Raw genomic sequence first — 20,400 nt, forward strand, 5'->3', positions numbered from 1 at the left:
GGCGGGGTTACAGGTTTAAACCTTCCGATCACGAGCAGGATCGTGATTGGTCAAACGTTCGTCTCCTCCGACTGCACAGACATCACCTCCGTTTCCTCCGTCTCGTGACGTCCCCTGCAGTAATCTGAGGTAACACAAATACTCAATGTAAGTGCAGTAAAACACTGAAACAATGTAAGTGCAGTAAAACATTGAAACAATGTAAGTGCAGTAAAACATTGAAACAATGTAAGTGCAGTAAAACACTGAAACAATGTAAGTGCAGTAAAACATTGAAACAATGTAAGTGCAGTAAAACATTGAAACAATGTAAGTGCAGTAGAACACTGAAACAATGTAAGTGCAGTAAAACATTGAAACAACGTAAGTACAGTAAAACATTGAAACAATGTAAGTGCAGTAAAACATTGAAACAACGTAAGTGCAGTAAAACATTGAAACAACGTAAGTGCAGTAAAACATTGAAACAATGTAAGTGCAGTAAAACACTGAAACAATGTAAGTGCAGTAAAACATTGAAACAATGTAAGTGCAGTAAAACATTGAAACAATGTAAGTGCAGTAAAACACTGAAACAATGTAAGTGCAGTAAAACATTGAAACAATGTAAGTGCAGTAAAACACTGAAACAATGTAAGTGCAGTAAAACATTGAAACAATGTAAGTGCAGTAAAACATTGAAACAATGTAAGTACAGTAGAACACTGAAACAATGTAAGTGCAGTAAAACATTGAAACAATGTAAGTGCAGTAAAACATTGAAACAATGTAAGTGCAGTAAAACATTGAAACAATGTAAGTGCAGTAAAACACTGAAACAATGTAAGTACAGTAAAAAGTTCAGTAAAACATTGAAACAATGAAAGTGCAGTAAAACATAGAAACAATGTAAGTACAGTAAAACATTAAAATAATCTAAGTTCAGTAAAACATTGAAACAATGTAAGTGCAGTAAAACATTAAAACAATGTAAGTACAGTAAAACATTGAAACAATGTAAGTACAGTAAAAAGTGCAGTAAAACATTAAAACAATGTAAGTGCAGTAAAACATTGAAACAATGTAAGTACAGTAAAAAGTGCAGTAAAACATTAAAACAATGTAAGTGCAGTAAAACATTAAAACAATGTAAGTACAGTAAAACATTGAAACAATGTAAGTACAGTAAAAAGTTCAGTAAAACATTGAAACAATGTAAGTACAGTAAAACATTAAAACAATGTAAGTACAGTAAAACATTGAAACAATGTAAGTACAGTAAAACACTGAAACAATGTAAGTGCAGTAAAACACTGAAACAATGTAAGTGCAGTAAAACATTGAAACAATGTAAGTGCAGTAAAACACTGAAACAATGTAAGTGCAGTAAAACACTGAAACAATATCAGTGCAGTAAAACATTGAAACAATGTAAGTGCAGTAAAACACTGAAACAATGTCAGTGCAGTAAAACATTGAAACAATGTAAGTACAGTAAAACATTGAAACAATGTAAGTACAGTAAAAAGTTCAGTAAAACATTGAAACAATGAAAGTGCAGTAAAACATTCAAATAATCTAAGTTCAGTAAAACATTGAAACAATGTAAGTGCAGTAAAACATTAAAACAATGTAAGTACAGTAAAACATTGAAACAATGTAAGTACAGTAAAAAGTGCAGTAAAACATTAAAACAATGTAAGTGCAGTAAAACATTGAAACAATGTAAGTACAGTAAAAAGTGCAGTAAAACATTAAAACAATGTAAGTGCAGTAAAACATTAAAACAATGTAAGTACAGTAAAACATTGAAACAATGTAAGTACAGTAAAAAGTTCAGTAAAACATTGAAACAATGTAAGTACAGTAAAACATTAAAACAATGTAAGTACAGTAAAACATTGAAACAATGGAAGTACAGTAAAACACTGAAACAATGTAAGTGCAGTAAAACACTGAAACAATGTAAGTGCAGTAAAACATTGAAACAATGTAAGTGCAGTAAAACACTGAAACAATGTAAGTGCAGTAAAACACTGAAACAATATCAGTGCAGTAAAACATTGAAACAATGTAAGTGCAGTAAAACACTGAAACAATGTCAGTGCAGTAAAACATTGAAACAATGTCAGTGCAGTAAAACATTGAAACAATGTAAGTACAGTAAAACATTGAAACAATGTAAGTACAGTAAAAAGTTCAGTAAAACATTGAAACAATGAAAGTGCAGTAAAACATTCAAATAATCTAAGTTCAGTAAAACATTGAAACAATGTAAGTGCAGTAAAACATTAAAACAATGTAAGTACAGTAAAACATTGAAACAATGTAAGTACAGTAAAAAGTGCAGTAAAACATTAAAACAATGTAAGTGCAGTAAAACATTGAAACAATGTAAGTACAGTAAAAAGTGCAGTAAAACATTAAAACAATGTAAGTGCAGTAAAACATTAAAACAATGTAAGTACAGTAAAACATTGAAACAATGTAAGTACAGTAAAACATTAAAACAATGTAAGTACAGTAAAACATTGAAACAATGTAAGTACAGTAAAACACTGAAACAATGTAAGTGCAGTAAAACACTGAAACAATGTAAGTGCAGTAAAACATTGAAACAATGTAAGTGCAGTAAAACACTGAAACAATATCAGTGCAGTAAAACATTGAAACAATGTAAGTGCAGTAAAACACTGAAACAATGTCAGTGCAGTAAAACATTGAAACAATGTCAGTGCAGTAAAACATTGAAACAATGTAAGTACAGTAAAACATTGAAACAATGTAAGTACAGTAAAAAGTTCAGTAAAACATTGAAACAATGAAAGTGCAGTAAAACATTCAAATAATCTAAGTTCAGTAAAACATTGAAACAATGTAAGTGCAGTAAAACATTAAAACAATGTAAGTACAGTAAAACATTGAAACAATGTAAGTACAGTAAAAAGTGCAGTAAAACATTAAAACAATGTAAGTGCAGTAAAACATTGAAACAATGTAAGTACAGTAAAAAGTGCAGTAAAACATTAAAACAATGTAAGTGCAGTAAAACATTAAAACAATGTAAGTACAGTAAAACATTGAAACAATGTAAGTACAGTAAAAAGTTCAGTAAAACATTGAAACAATGTAAGTACAGTAAAACATTGAAACAATGTAAGTACAGTAAAAAGTTCAGTAAAACATTGAAACAATGTAAGTACAGTAAAACATTAAAACAATGTAAGTACAGTAAAACACTGAAACAATGTAAGTGCAGTAAAACACTGAAACAATGTAAGTACAGTAAAACATTAAAACAATGTAAGTACAGTAATACTTAAAAACATCAATCAACCAATCAGAGGCCAAACTGATGAGGGAAAGTGAGATATAGGGACGGCGTGGCGCAGTGGAAGAGTGGCCGTGCGCGACCCGAGGGTCCCTGGTTCAATCCCCACCTAGTACCAACCTCGTCATGTCCGTTGTGTCCTGAGCAAAACACTTCACCCTTGCTCCTGATGGGTGCTGGTAGCACCTTGCATGGCAGCTCCCTCCATCAGTGTGTGAATGTGTGTGTGAATGGGTAAATGTGGAAGTAGTGTCAAAGCGCTTTGAGTACCTTGAAGGTAGAAAAGCGCTATACAAGTACAACCCATTTATCATTTATATGCAGTAATTATTTCTTCATTGCTCAATAAATAAAACATATTTATTATTTCATTCTTTCTATATTTTACAATAAAGAAAACACAATGCATTAATTTTTCCTTAATATCTCAATAAATAAAAATAGGAATGCAGTATTTTTTTCTTAATTTCTCAATCAATAAAAAAAATCATGCAGTCGTTTAGTATTGTTGTTTTACCTTTTTTTTATTTGAGTAAATCCAGAATAATTAGGGGAACATTCACCGTGGTTGATCCTCAAAGTGACTGTACATGACTACTCTTATATTTACTGTACAATTCTGGCAACTCAGCATCTTTTTTCCCCCCGGTAAAATTTTACAGTCATTGTTTTTACTGTAAATTAAAAAATGGTCCTACTGTTATTTTATGGAAACATCTTGCTAGTTTTTGTCACTGTAAAATGTACATTTTTACTGTAAATTGTACCTCTGCGGCGCCGTCTGAGGTGTTCCATCTTCTTCTTCTTGCTCTGCCGGTCCAAGTGGATCTGGTAGCCCAGGCCCACGGCCACCATGATGCCCACCACCACGCAGAGGGCGGTGCTAAACATCCACATGCCGTCCGTAGCGCGTCTCACCACCGGGCTGCGCCACTCGACGTCTGAGCAATCACAAGGAGGTCAAGGTGAGCGAGCGCCCGGGACCGCCTAGGCCCCACCCACTGGGTGAGGTCACACTCAACGTGTCGTGGAGGTCAAGGTTTGGTTTAGCATGTGTTAAGTACCAAGTTATGAGTTTAGCTGCAAAATTAGCATGCTAAAATTAGCATGTCTTAAGGAGTTTAGCTGCAAAATTGGCTGGAAAGTTAGCATGCTAAAATTAGCATGTTAACAGTTAGCATGTGTAAAGCACCAAGTTGCATAAGTCTGAGGAGTTTAGCTGCACAATTGGCCCAAATAAGTTAGCATTTGTTAACCGTTAGCATGTGTCAAGGACCAAGTTATGTGACTTTGAGGAGTTTAGCTGCAAAATCGGCTGGAAAGTTAGCATGTTAACAGTTAGCATGTGTCAAGGACCAAGTTATGAGTTTAGCTGCAAAATTAGCATGCTAAAATTAGCATGTCTTAAGGAGTTTAGCTGCAAAATTGGCTGGAAAGTTAGCATGCTAAAATTAGCATGTTAACAGTTAGCATGTGTAAAGCACCAAGTTGCATAAGTCTGAGGAGTTTAGCTGCACAATTGGCCCAAATAAGTTAGCATTTGTTAACCGTTAGCATGTGTCAAGGACCAAGTTATGTGACTTTGAGGAGTTTAGCTGCAAAATCGGCTGGAAAGTTAGCATGTTAACAGTTAGCATGTGTCAAGGACCAAGTTATGAGTTTAGCTGCAAAATTAGCATGCTAAAATTAGCATGTCTTAAGGAGTTTAGCTGCAAAATTGGCTGGAAAGTTAGCATGCTAAAATTAGCATGTTAACAGTTAGCATGTGTAAAGCACCAAGTTGCATAAGTCTGAGGAGTTTAGCTGCACAATTGGCCCAAATAAGTTAGCATTTGTTAACCGTTAGCATGTGTCAAGGACCAAGTTATGTGACTTTGAGGAGTTTAGCTGCAAAATCGGCTGGAAAGTTAGCATGTTAACAGTTAGCATGTGTCAAGGACCAAGTTATGAGTTTAGCTGCAAAATTAGCATGCTAAAATTAGCATGTCTTAAGGAGTTTAGCTGCAAAATTGGCTGGAAAGTTAGCATGCTAAAATTAGCATGTTAACAGTTAGCATGTGTAAAGCACCAAGTTGCATAAGTCTGAGGAGTTTAGCTGCACAATTGGCCCAAATAAGTTAGCATTTGTTAACCGTTAGCATGTGTCAAGGACCAAGTTATGTGACTTTGAGGAGTTTAGCTGCAAAATCGGCTGGAAAGTTAGCATGTTAACAGTTAGCATGTGTCAAGGACCAAGTTATGAGTTTAGCTGCAAAATTAGCATGCTAAAATTAGCATGTCTTAAGGAGTTTAGCTGCAAAATTGGCTGGAAAGTTAGCATGCTAAAATTAGCATGTTAACAGTTAGCATGTGTCAAGTACCAAGTTATGAGTCTTAAGGAGTTTAGCTGCAAAATTGGCTGGAAAGTTAGCATGCTAAAATTAGCATGTTAACAGTTAGCATGTGTCAAGTACCAAGTTATATGAGTCTTAAGGAGTTAAGCTGCAAAATTGGCTGGAAAGTTGTCATGCTAAAATTAGCATGTTAACAGTTAGCATGTGTCAAGTACCAAGTTATATGAGTCTTAAGGAGTTTAGCTGCAACATTGGCTGGAAAGTTAGCATGCTAATATTAGCATGTTAACAGTTAGCATGTGTCAAGTACCAAGTTATACAAGTCTGAGGAGTTTGGCTGTAAAATTGGCTAAAAAGTTAGCATGTTAACCGTTAGCATGTGCGCAAGTGTCAATTTATGTGACTGAGGAGTTAAGCTGCAAAATTGGCTTGAAAGTTAGCATGCTAACATTAGCATTTTAACAGTTAGCATGTGTAAAGCACCAAGTTGCATAAGTCTGAGGAGTTTAGCTGCACAATTGGCCCAAATAAGTTAGCATTTGTTAACCGTTAGCATGTGTCAAGGACCAAGTTATGTGACTTTGAGGAGTTTAGCTGCAAAATCGGCTGGAAAGTTAGCATGTTAACAGTTAGCATGTGTCAAGGACCAAGTTATATAAGTCTGAGGAGTTTAGCTGCACAATTTGCCAAGAAAGTTAGCATGTTAAAAAGTTAGCATGGGTCAAGTACCAAGTTATATGACTTTGAGGAGTTTAGCTGCAAAATTGGCTAGAAAGTTAGCATGTTAAGAGTTAGCAAGTGTCAAGTATCAAGTTATGTGACTGAGGAGTTATGCTGCAAAATTGGCTTGGAAGTTAGCATGCTAAAATTAGCATGTTAACAGTTAGCATGTGTCAACTACCAAGTTATATAAGTTTGAGGAGTTTAGCTGCAAAATTAGCCAAAAAAAGTGAGCATGTTAACAGTTAGCATGTGTCAAGGACCAAGTTATATGACTTTGAGGAGTTTAGCTGCAAAATTGGCTGGAAAGTTAGGATATTAACAGTTAGCATTTGTCAAGTATCAAGTTATGTGACTGTGAGGAGTTAAGCTGCAAAATTGGCTTGAAAGTTAGCATGCTAAAGTTAGCATGTGTCAAGCACCAAGTTATATAAGTCTGAGGAGTTTAGCTGCACAATTGGCCCAAATAAGTTAGCATTTGTTAACCGTTAGCATGTGTCAAGGACCAAGTTATGTGACTTTGAGGAGTTTAGCTGCAAAATCGGCTGGAAAGTTAGCATGTTAACAGTTAGCATGTGTCAAGGACCAAGTTATATAAGTCTGAGGAGTTTAGCTGCAAAATTGGCTAGAAAGTTAGCATGTTAAGAGTTAGCAAGTGTCAAGTATCAAGTTATGTGACTGAGGAGTTATGCTGCAAAATTGGCTTGGAAGTTAGCATGCTAAAATTAACATGTTAACAGTTAGCATGTGTCAACTACCAAGTTATATAAGTTTGAGGAGTTTAGCTGCAAAATTAGCCAAAAAAAGTGAGCATGTTAACAGTTAGCATGTGTCAAGGACCAAGTTATATGACTTTGAGGAGTTTAGCTGCAAAATTGGCTGGAAAGTTAGGATATTAACAGTTAGCATTTGTCAAGTATCAAGTTATGTGACTGTGAGGAGTTAAGCTGCAAAATTGGCTTGAAAGTTAGCATGCTAAAGTTAGCATGTTAACAGTTAGCATGTGTCAAGCACCAAGTTATATAAGTCTGAGGAGTTTAGCTGCACAATTGGCCCAAATAAGTTAGCATTTGTTAACCGTTAGCATGTGTCAAGGACCAAGTAATGTAACTTTGAGGAGTTTAGCTGCAAAATCGGCTGGAAAGTTAGCATGTTAACCGTTAGCATGTGCACAAGTGTCAATTTATGTGACTATGAGGAGTTAAGCTGCAAAATTGGCTTGAAGGTTAGCATGCTAAAATTAGCATGTTAACAGTTAGCATTTGTCAAGTATCAAGTTATATAAGTCTGAGGTTTTTAGCTGCACAATTGGCCAAAAAAGTTAGCATGTTAACAGTTAGCATGTGTCAAGGACCAAGTTATATGACTGTGAGGAGTTAAGCTGCAAAATTTGCTTGAAAATTAGTATGTTAACAGTTAGCATGTGTCAAGTACCAAGTTACATAAGTCTGAGGAGTTTAGCTGCACAATTGGACAAAAAAGTTAGCATGGTAACGGTTAGCATGGGTCAAGGACCAAGTTATATGACTTTGAGGAGTTTAGCTGCAAAATTGGCTGGAAAGTTAGAATATTAACAGTTAGCATTTGTCAAGAATCAAGTTATATGACTGTGAGGAGTTAAGCTGCAAAATCTGCTTGAAAGTTAGCATGTTAACAGTTAGCATGTGTCAAGTACCATTGTCTATAAGTCTGAGGAGTTTAGCTGCAAAATTGGCCACAAAACTTAGCATGTTAACGGTTAACGTGTCAAGGACCAAGTTATATGAGTCTTAAGGAGTTTAGCATGCTAATATTAGCATGTTAACAGTTAGCATGTGTCAAGGACCAAGTTATATGACTTTGAGGAGTTTAGCTGCAAACTTGGCTAGAAAGTTAGCATGTGTCAGGGACCAAGTTATATGACTGACGTGTTCTGCTGGAAAATTTGCCAAAAAAAAGTTAGCATGCTAACAGTTAAGATGTGTCAAGTACTAAGTTATATGACTCTGAGCGGATTAGTTTGGGCCCCGCCCACCGGGTGAGGTCACACTCACGCGTGGTGGCGGTCAAGGTTTGGTTCATGGGCGGGTTCTGGATGACGCAGGACACGTTGGCGTCGGAGATGTTGATGGTCAGGTAGCTGGTGACGTTGTAGAGACCGGAGTCAGGCAGTGCTTCCATCTCTGTCCTCACCGAGCCTTCGGGGGCGCCGCCGTCCACCAACCAGTAGAGGGCGGGCTCAGGGAAGCCGCCCGTGGCGTGGCACAGGAAGTTGCGCTCGCCGCTGTCCTCTGGCTCCTCCCACTGCAGCACGGGGACGCTAAAAGGAGCTGAACACAACTCCCACTGTTATTTTTAGACAAAGAGGTCATAAAACTGGCAAATTATAAAACTGATGTGTTCAGCTGCAAAAATGACCAAATAAGTTAGCATGCGAAAGTTAGCATGTGTCAAGTACCAAGTTATATGACTCTGAGGAGTTCAGCTGCAACATTGGATAGAACGTTAGCATGCTAAAATTAGCATGTGTCAAGTACCACGTTATATGACTCTGAGGAGTTTAGCTGCAAAATTGGCTAGAACGTTAGCATGCTGAAATTAGCATGTTTACAGTTAGCATGTGTCAAGTACCAAGTTATATGACTGAGGTGTTCAGCTGCAAAACTGGCCGAAAATTAGCATGTGTCAAGTACCAAGTTGTATCACTCTGAGGTGTTCTGCTGCAAAATAGGCCAAAACAGTTGGCATATTAAAGTTAGCATGTTAACGTTAGCATGTGTCAAGGACCAAGTTATATGTCTGAGGAGTTTAGCTGCAACATTGGCTAGAAAGTTTGCATGTTAAAGTTAGCATGTGTCAAGTACCAAGTTATATGTCTGAGGAGTTTAGCTGCAACATTGGCTAGAACGTTAGCATGCTAAAATTAGCATGTGTCAAGTACCACGTTTAAAGGCTCTGAGGAGTTTACCTGCAAAATTGTCTAGAAAGTTAGCATGTTAACAGTTAGCATGTGTCAAGTACCAAGTTATATGACTGAGGAGTTTAGCTGCAAAATTGGCTAGAAAGTTTTCATGTTAACAAGTTTTCATGTTAACAGTTAGCATGTGTCAAGTACCACGTTATAAGACTCTGAGGAGTTTAGCTGCAAAATTGGCTAAAAGTTTAGCATGTTCACAGTTAGCATGTGTCAAATACTACATAATGTGACTCTGAGGTGTTCAGCTGCAAAATTGGCTAGAAATTTTGCATGTTAAAGTTAGCATGTGTCAAGTACCAAGTTATATGTCTGAGGAGTTTAGCTTCAACATTGGCTAGAACGTTAGCATGCTAAAATTAGCATGTGTCAAGTACCACGTTATATGACTCTGAGGAGTTTAGCTGCAAAATTGGCTAAAAGGTTAGCATGTTCACAGTTAGCATGTGTCAAATACTACGTAATGTGACTCTGAGGTGTTCAGCTACAAAATTGGCTAGAAAGTTTGCATGTTAAAGTTAGCATGTGTCAAGTACCAAGTTATATGTCTGAGGAGTTTAGCTGCAACATTGGCTAGAACGTTAGCATGCTAAAATTAGCATGTGTCAAGTACCACGTTATATGACTCTGAGGAGTTTACCTGCAAAATTGTCTAGAAAGTTAGCATGTTAACAGTTAGCATGTGTCAAGTACGAAGTTATATGACTGAGGAGTTTAGCTGCAAAATTTGCTAGAAAGTTTTCATGTTAACAGTTAGCATGTGTCAAGTACCAAGTTATATGACTGAGGAGTTTAGTTGCAAAATTCTCTCGAAAGTTTTCATGTTAACAGTTAGCATGTGTCAAGTACCACGTTATAAGACTCTGAGGAGTTTAGCTGCAAAATTGGCTAAAAGGTTAGCATGTTCACAGTTAGCATGTGTCAAATACTACGTAATGTGACTCTGAGGTGTTCAGCTGCAAAATTGGCTAGAAAGTTTACATGTTAAAGTTAGCATGTGTCAAGTACCAAGTTATATGTCTGAGGAGTTTAGCTTCAACATTGGCTAGAACGTTAGCATGCTAAAATTAGCATGTGTCAAGTACCACGTTATATGACTCTGAGGAGTTTAGCTGCAAAATTGGCTAAAAGGTTAGCATGTTCACAGTTAGCATGTGTCAAATACTACGTAATGTGACTCTGAGGTGTTCAGCTACAAAATTGGCTAGAAAGTTTGCATGTTAAAGTTAGCATGTGTCAAGTACCAAGTTATATGTCTAAGGAGTTTAGCTGCAACATTGGCTAGAACGTTAGCATGCTAAAATTAGCATGTGTCAAGTACCACGTTATATGACTCTGAGGAGTTTACCTGCAAAATTGTCTAGAAAGTTAGCATGTTAACAGTTAGCATGTGTCAAGTACGAAGTTATATGACTGAGGAGTTTAGCTGCAAAATTTGCTAGAAAGTTTTCATGTTAACAGTTAGCATGTGTCAAGTACCAAGTTATATGACTGAGGAGTTTAGCTGCAAAATTGGCTCGAAAGTTTTCATGTTAACAGTTAGCATGTGTCAAGTACCAAGTTATATGTCTGAGGAGTTTAGCTGCAACATTGGCTAGAAAGTTTGCATGTTAAAGTTAGCATGTGTCAAGTACCAAGTTATATGTCTGAGGAGTTTAGCTGCAACATTGGCTAGAACGTTAGCATGCTAAAATTAGCATGTGTCAAGTACCACGTTTAAAGGCTCTGAGGAGTTTACCTGCAAAATTGTCTAGAAAGTTAGCATGTTAACAGTTAGCATGTGTCATGTACCAAGTTATATGACTGAGGAGTTTAGCTGCAAAATTGGCTAGAAAGTTTTCATGTTAACAAGTTTTCATGTTAACAGTTAGCATGTGTCAAGTACCACGTTATAAGACTCTGAGGAGTTTAGCTGCAAAATTGGCTAAAAGTTTAGCATGTTCACAGTTAGCATGTGTCAAATACTACATAATGTGACTCTGAGGTGTTCAGCTGCAAAATTGGCTAGAAATTTTGCATGTTAAAGTTAGCATGTGTCAAGTACCAAGTTATATGTCTGAGGAGTTTAGCTTCAACATTGGCTAGAACGTTAGCATGCTAAAATTAGCATGTGTCAAGTACCACGTTATATGACTCTTAGGAGTTTAGCTGCAAAATTGGCTAAAAGGTTAGCATGTTCACAGTTAGCATGTGTCAAATACTACGTAATGTGACTCTGAGGTGTTCAGCTACAAAATTGGCTAGAAAGTTTGCATGTTAAAGTTAGCATGTGTCAAGTACCAAGTTATGTCTGAGGAGTTTAGCTGCAACATTGGCTAGAACGTTAGCATGCTAAAATTAGCATGTGTCAAGTACCACGTTATATGACTCTGAGGAGTTTACCTGCAAAATTGTCTAGAAAGTTAGCATGTTAACAGTTAGCATGTGTCAAGTACGAAGTTATATGACTGAGGAGTTTAGCTGCAAAATTTGCTAGAAAGTTTTCATGTTAACAGTTAGCATGTGTCAAGTACCAAGTTATATGACTGAGGAGTTTAGTTGCAAAATTCTCTCGAAAGTTTTCATGTTAACAGTTAGCATGTGTCAAGTACCACGTTATAAGACTCTGAGGAGTTTAGCTGCAAAATTGGCTAAAAGGTTAGCATGTTCACAGTTAGCATGTGTCAAATACTACGTAATGTGACTCTGAGGTGTTCAGCTGCAAAATTGGCTAGAAAGTTTACATGTTAAAGTTAGCATGTGTCAAGTACCAAGTTATATGTCTGAGGAGTTTAGCTTCAACATTGGCTAGAACGTTAGCATGCTAAAATTAGCATGTGTCAAGTACCACGTTATATGACTCTGAGGAGTTTAGCTGCAAAATTGGCTAGAAAGTTAGCATGCTAAAATTAGCATGTTAACAGTTGGCATGTTTCAAGTACCAAGTTATATGACTGAGGTGTTCAGCTGAAAAATTGGCGGAAAATTTATCATTTTAAAATTAGCATATGTCAAGTACCAAGTTATATCACTCTGAGGTGTTCTGCTGCAAATTAGGCCAAAACAGTTGGCATATTAAAGCTAGCATGCTCACAGTTAGCATGTGTCAAAGACCAAGTTATATGTCTGAGGAGTTTAGCTGCAACATTGGCTAGAATGTTAGCATGTGTCAAGTACCACATTATATCACTCTGAGGTGTTCAGTTGCAAAATAGGCCAAAAATAGTGGGCATATTAAAGTTAGCATGTTCACTGTTAGCATGTGTCAAGGACCAAGTTATATGACTGAGGAGTTTAGCTGCAAAATTGGCTAGAAAGTTTTCATGTTAACAGTTAGCATGTGTCAAGTTCCACGTTATATGTCTCTGAGGAGTTTACCTGCAAAATTGGCGAGAATGTTAGCATGCTAAAATGAGCATGTTAACAGTTGGCATGTGTCAAGTACCAAGTTATGAGTCTGAGGTGTTCAGCTACAAAAATTGGCTAGAAAGTTAGCATGTTAAAGTTAGCATTTGTCAAGTACCAGGTTATATGTCTGAGGAGTTTAGCTGCAACATTGGCTAGAACGTTAGCATGCTAAAATTATCATGTGTCAAGTACCACATTATATTACTCTGAGGAGTTCAACTGCAAAATAGGCCAAAAACAGTTGGCATATTAAAGTTAGCATGTTCATAGTTAGCATTTGTCAAGGACCAATTTATATGACTGAGGAGTTTAGCTGCAAAATTGGCTAGAAAGTTAGCATATTAAAGTTAGCATGTGTCAGGTACCAAGTCATATGACTGATGTGTTCAGCTGCAAAATTGGCCAAATAAGTTAGCATGCTAAAGTTAGCGTGTGTCAAGTACCAAGTTATATGACTGTGGGGAGTTTAGCTGCAAAATTGGCTAGAATGTTAGCATGTTAAAGTTAGCATGTGTCAGGTACCAATTCATACGACTTATGTGTTCAGCTGCAAAATTGGCCAAAAAGTTAGCATGTTAACAGTTAGCATGTGTGAAGCACCAAGTAATGTGACTCTGAGGTGTTGAGCTGCAAAATTGGCTAAAAGGTTAGCATGTGTCAAGTACCACCTAATGTGACTCTGAGGTGTTCGGCTGCAAAATTGGCTAAAAAGTTAGCATGCTAACTTTAACAAGCACTAAGTTATGTGAATCTGAGGAGTTTAGCTACAAAATTGTCCAAAAAGTTTGCATGTTAACAGTTAGCATGTGTCAAGTACCACGTTATATGACTCTGAGGAGTTTAGCTGCAAAATCGACTAGAAAGTTAGCATGTTAAAGTTAGCATGTGTCAAGTACCAAGTTATATGTCTGAGGAGTTTAGCTGCAACATTGGCTAGAACGTTAGCATACAAAAATTAGCATGTGTTAAGTACCACGTTCTATGACTCTGAGGAGTTTAGCTGCAAAATTGGCTAGAACGTTAGCATGCTGAAATTAGCATGTTAACAGTTAGCATGTGTCAAGTACCAAGTTATATGACTGAGGTGTTCAGCTGCAAAACTGGCGGAAAATTAGCATGTGTCAAGTACCAAGTTATATCACTCTGTGTTCTGCTGCAAAATAGGCCAAAACAGTTGGCATATTAAAGTTAGCATGTTAACGTTAGCATGTGTCAAGGACCAAGTTATATGACTGAGGAGTTTAGCTGCAAAATTGGCTAGAAAGTTTTCATGTTAACAGTTAGCATGTGTCAAGTACCACGTTATATGACTGAGGAGTTTAGCTGCAAAATTGGCTAAAAGGTTAGCATGTTCACAGTTAGCATGTGTCAAGTACCACGTTATATGACTCTGAGGAGTTTAGCTGCAAAATCGACTAGAAAGTTAGCATGTTAAAGTTAGCATGTGTCAAGTACCAAGTTATATGTCTGAGGAGTTTAGCTGCAACATTGGCTAGAACGTTAGCATACAAAAATTAGCATGTGTTAAGTACCACGTTCTATGACTCTGAGGAGTTTAGCTGCAAAATTGGCTAGAACGTTAGCATGCTGAAATTAGCATGTTAACAGTTAGCATGTGTCAAGTACCAAGTTATATGACTGAGGTGTTCAGCTGCAAAACTGGCGGAAAATTAGCATGTGTCAAGTACCAAGTTATATCACTCTGTGTTCTGCTGCAAAATAGGCCAAAACAGTTGGCATATTAAAGTTAGCATGTTAACGTTAGCATGTGTCAAGGACCAAGTTATATGACTGAGGAGTTCAGCTGCAAAATTGGCTAGAAAGTTTGCATGTTAAAGTTAGCATGTGTCAAGTACCAAGTTATATGTCTGAGGAGTTTAGCTGCAACATTGGCTAGAACGTTAGCATGTTAAAATTAGCATGTGTCAAGTACCACATTATATGACTCTGAGGAGTTTACCTGCAAAATTGGCTAGAAAGTTAGCATGTTAACAGTTAGCATGTGTCAAGTACCAAGTTATATGACTGAGGAGTTTAGCTGCAAAATTGGCTAGAAAGTTTTCATGTTAACAGTTAGCATGTGTCAAGTACCACGTTATATGACTCTGAGGAGTTTAGCTGCAAAATTGGCTGGAACGTTAGCATGCTAAAATTAGCATGTTAACAGTTGGCATGTGTCAAGTACCAAGTTATATGACTGAGGTGTTCAGCTGAAAAATTGGCGGAAAATTTTTAATTTTGAAATTAGCATGTGTCAAGTACCAAGTTAAATCACTCTGAGGGGTTCTGCTGCAAAATAGGCAAAAACAGTTGGCATATTAAAGTTAGCATGTTAACGTTAGCGTGTGTCAAGTACCAAGTTATATGACTGTGGGGAGTCTAGCTGCAAAATTGGCTAGAAAGTTAGCATGTTAAAGTTAGCATGTGTCAGGTACCAATTCATACGACTTATGTGTTCAGCTGCAAAATTGGCCAAAAAGTTAGCATGTTAACAGTTAGCATGTGTGAAGCACCAAGTAATGTGACTCTGAGGTGTTGAGCTGCAAAATTGGCTAAAAGGTTAGCATGTGTCAAGTACCACCTAATGTGACTCTGAGGTGTTCGGCTGCAAAATTGGCTAAAAAGTTAGCATGCTAACTTTAACAAGCACTAAGTTATGTGAATCTGAGGAGTTTAGCTACAAAATTGTCCAAAAAGTTTGCATGTTAACAGTTAGCATGTGTCAAGTACCACGTTATATGACTCTGAGGAGTTTAGCTGCAAAATCGACTAGAAAGTTAGCATGTTAAAGTTAGCATGTGTCAAGTACCAAGTTATATGTCTGAGGAGTTTAGCTGCAACATTGGCTAGAACGTTAGCATACAAAAATTAGCATGTGTTAAGTACCACGTTCTATGACTCTGAGGAGTTTAGCTGCAAAATTGGCTAGAACGTTAGCATGCTGAAATTAGCATGTTAACAGTTAGCATGTGTCAAGTACCAAGTTATATGACTGAGGTGTTCAGCTGCAAAACTGGCGGAAAATTAGCATGTGTCAAGTACCAAGTTATATCACTCTGTGTTCTGCTGCAAAATAGGCCAAAACAGTTGGCATATTAAAGTTAGCATGTTAACGTTAGCATGTGTCAAGGACCAAGTTATATGACTGAGGAGTTTAGCTGCAAAATTGGCTAGAAAGTTTTCATGTTAACAGTTAGCATGTGTCAAGTACCACGTTATATGACTGAGGAGTTTAGCTGCAAAATTGGCTAAAAGGTTAGCATGTTCACAGTTAGCATGTGTCAAGTACCACGTTATATGACTCTGAGGAGTTTAGCTGCAAAATCGACTAGAAAGTTAGCATGTTAAAGTTAGCATGTGTCAAGTATCAAGTTATATGTCTGAGGAGTTTAGCTGCAACATTGGCTAGAACGTTAGCATACAAAAATGAGCATGTGTTAAGTACCACGTTCTATGACTGAGGAGTTTAGCTGCAAAATTGGCTAGAACGTTAGCATGCTGAAATTAGCATGTTAACAGTTAGCATGTGTCAAGTACCAAGTTATATGACTGAGGTGTTCAGCTGCAAAACTGGCGGAAAATTAGCATGTGTCAAGTACCAAGTTATATCACTCTGTGTTCTGCTGCAAAATAGGCCAAAACAGTTGGCATATTAAAGTTAGCATGTTAACGTTAGCATGTGTCAAGGACCAAGTTATATGACTGAGGAGTTCAGCTGCAAAATTGGCTAGAAAGTTTGCATGTTAAAGTTAGCATGTGTCAAGTACCAAGTTATATGTCTGAGGAGTTTAGCTGCAACATTGGCTAGAACGTTAGCATGTTAAAATTAGCATGTGTCAAGTACCACATTATATGACTCTGAGGAGTTTACCTGCAAAATTGGCTAGAAAGTTAGCATGTTAACAGTTAGCATGTGTCAAGTACCAAGTTATATGACTGAGGAGTTTAGCTGCAAAATTGGCTAGAAAGTTTTCATGTTAACAGTTAGCATGTGTCAAGTACCACGTTATATGACTCTGAGGAGTTTAGCTGCAAAATTGGCTGGAACGTTAGCATGCTAAAATTAGCATGTTAACAGTTGGCATGTGTCAAGTACCAAGTTATATGACTGAGGTGTTCAGCTGAAAAATTGGCGGAAAATTTTTAATTTTGAAATTAGCATGTGTCAAGTACCAAGTTAAATCACTCTGAGGGGTTCTGCTGCAAAATAGGCAAAAACAGTTGGCATATTAAAGTTAGCATGTTAACGTTAGCGTGTGTCAAGTACCAAGTTATATGACTGTGGGGAGTCTAGCTGCAAAATTGGCTAGAAAGTTAGCATGTTAAAGTTAGCATGTGTCAGGTACCAATTCATACGACTTATGTGTTCAGCTGCAAAATTGGCCAAAAAGTTAGCATGTTAACAGTTAGCATGTGTGAAGCACCAAGTAATGTGACTCTGAGGTGTTGAGCTGCAAAATTGGCTAAAAGGTTAGCATGTGTCAAGTACCACCTAATGTGACTCTGAGGTGTTCGGCTGCAAAATTGGCTAAAATGTTAGCATGCTAACTTTAACAAGCACTAAGTTATGTGAATCTGAGGAGTTTAGCTGCAAAATTGTCCAAAAAGTTTGCATGTTAACAGTTAGCATGTGTCAAGTACCACGTTATATGACTGAGGAGTTTAGCTGCAAAATCGACTAGAAAGTTAGCATGTTAAAGTTAGCATGTGTCAAGTACCAAGTTATATGACTGAGGAGTTTAGCTGCAACATTGGCTAGAACGTTAGCATACAAAAATTAGCATGTGTTAAGTACCACGTTCTATGACTCTGAGTTTAGCTGCAAAATTGGCTAGAACGTTAGCATGCTAAAATTAGCACGTTAACAGTTGGCAAGTGTCAAGTACCAAGTTGTATGACTGAGGTGTTCAGCTGAAAAATTGGCGGAAAATTTTGCATTTTGAAATTAGCATGTGTCAAGTACCAAGTTAAATCACTCTGAGGTGTTCTGCTGCAAAATAGGCCAAAACAGTTGGCATATTAAAGTTAGCATGTTAACGTTAGCATGTGTCAAGGACCAAGTTATATGACTGAGGAGTTCAGCTGCAAAATTGGCTAAAAGGTTTTCATGTTCACAGTTAGCATGTGTCAAGTACCACGTAATGTGACTCTGAGGTGTTCAGCTGCAAAACTGGCTAAAAAGTTAGCATGCTAACTTTAACAAGTACTAAGTTATGTGAATCTGAGGAGTTAAGCTGCAAAATTGTCCCAAAAAGTTAGCATGTTAACAGTTAGCATGTGTCAAGTACCAAGTAATGTGACCCTGAGGTGTTCAGCTGCTAAACTGGCTAAAAAGTTAGCATGTTAACTTTAACAAGTACTAAGTTATGTGAATCTGAGGAGTTAAGCTGCAAAATTGTCCCAAAAAGTTAGCATGTTAACAGTTAGCATGTGTCAAGTACCAAGTAATGTGACTCTGAGGTGTTCAGCTGCAAAACTGGCTAAAAAGTTAGCATGCTAACTTTAACAAGTACTAAGTTATGTGAATCTGAGGAGTTTAGCTGCAAAATTGTCCAAAAAAGTTAGCATGTTAACAGTTAGCATGTGTCAAGTACCAAGTAATGTGACTCTGAGGTGTTCAGCTGCAAAACTGGCTAAAAAGTTAGCATGCTAACTTTAACAAGTACTAAGTTATGTGAATCTGAGGAGTTTAGCTGCAAAATTGTCCAAAAAGTTAGCATGTTAACAGTTAGTCTGTGCCAATGACTAAATTATAAGACTCTGATGTGTTCAGTTGAAAAATTTGGCCAAAAAGTTAGCATGCTAAAGTTAGCATCTTAACAGTTGGCATGTGTCAAGTACCAAGTTATAACTGATGTCATTCAGCTGCAAAACTGGCTAAAAGTTAACATGTTTACCGTTAGCATGTGTCAAATACTAAGTTATAAGACTCTGATGTGTTCAGCTGCAAAATTGGCTAAAAGGTTAGTGTGCTAAAGTTAGCATGTTCACAGTTAGCATCATTGAAATTAAAATACTTCAATAATACAACTGCATTTATAAATACTTACATTTACTTTACTCCCTCATCACATCACATTGTTCAGCTTCACTCCAACGCAGAGTTTTAAAACATATTTTCGAGCAATTTCCAGCATAAAAATGGCTAAATGAAGTAAAAATGTCAATATTGGCGACTAGATGAGAGCATTGCAACCAGTTCAGTATCGTGGCCTCTGATTGGCTGACTATATTAAGGTGACTCATGTTTCATGTCTGGAGGGCTCTCAGTTTCAAAATGTCTTTAGAAGGTGTTTTATGCTCCAGTTATGACAATATTACATTCCAATTCCTACTTTATGAAATTCATTAGAAATTAGAAATAATGAATAATAATTTATTTGGAAGGTTCCTCGTTTGGTATATTAATTTACACCGCCCAAGTACAAACCCCGTTTCCATATGAGTTGGGAAATTGTGTTAGATGTAAATACAAACGGAATACAATGATTTGCAAATCATTTTCAACCCATATTCAGTTGAATATGCTACAAAGAAAACATATTTGATGTTCAAACTGATAAAAAAAATTTTTTAGAATTTGATGCCAGCAACACGTGACAAAGAAGTTGGGAAAGGTGGCAATAAATACTGATAAAGTTGAGGAATGCTCATTAAACACTTATTTGGAACATCCCACAGGTGTGCAGGCTAATTGGGAACAGGTGGGTGCCATGATTGGGTATAAAAGTAGATTCCATGAAATGCTCAGTCATTCACAAACAAGGATGGGGCGAGGGTCACCACTTTGTCAACAAATGCGTGCGCAAATTGTTGAACAGTTTAAGAAAAACCTTTCTCAACCAGCTATTGCAAGGAATTTAGGGATTTCCGTAATATCATCAAAGGGTTCAGAGAATCTGGAGAAATCACTGCACGTGAGCAGCTAAGCCCGTGACCTTCCATCCCTCAAGCTGTACTGCATCAACAAGCGACATCAGTGTGTAAAGGATATCACCACATAGGCTCAGGAACACTTCAGAAACCCACTGTCAGTAACTACGGTTGGTCGCTACATCTGTAAGTGCAAGTTAAAACTCTCCTATGCAAGGCGAAAACCGTTTATCAACAACACCCAGAAACGCCGTTGGCTTCGCTGGGCCTGAGCTCATCTAAGATGGACTGATACAAAGTGGAAAAGTGTTCTGTGGTCTGACGAGTCCACATTTTGAATTGTTTTTGGAAACTGTGGACGTCGTGTCCTCCGGACCAAAGAGGAAAAGAACCATCCGGATTGTTCTAGGCACAAAGTGTAAAAGGCAGCATGTGTGATGGTATGGGGGTGTATTAGTGCCCAAGACATGGGTAACTTACACATCTCTGAAGGCGCCATTAATGCTGAAAGGTACATACAGGTTTTGGAGCAACATATGTTGCCATCCAATCAATGGACGCCCCTGCTTATTTCAGCAAGACAATGCCAAGCCACGTGTTACATCAACGTGGCTTCATAGTGAAAGAGTGCGGGTACTAGACTGGCCTGCCTGTAGTCCAGACCTGTCTCCCATTGAAAATGTGTGGCGCATTATGAAGCCTAAAATAGCACAACGGAGACCCCCGGACTGTTGAACAACTTAAGCTGTACATCAAGCAAGAATGGGAAAGAATTCCACCTGAGAAGCTTCAAAAATGTGTCTCCTCAGTTCCCAAACGTTTAC

The sequence above is a fragment of the Nerophis lumbriciformis genome, linkage group LG18 (assembly GCF_033978685.3).
Source record: "Nerophis lumbriciformis linkage group LG18, RoL_Nlum_v2.1, whole genome shotgun sequence".
NCBI classification, from domain to species: Eukaryota; Metazoa; Chordata; class Actinopteri; order Syngnathiformes; family Syngnathidae; genus Nerophis; species Nerophis lumbriciformis.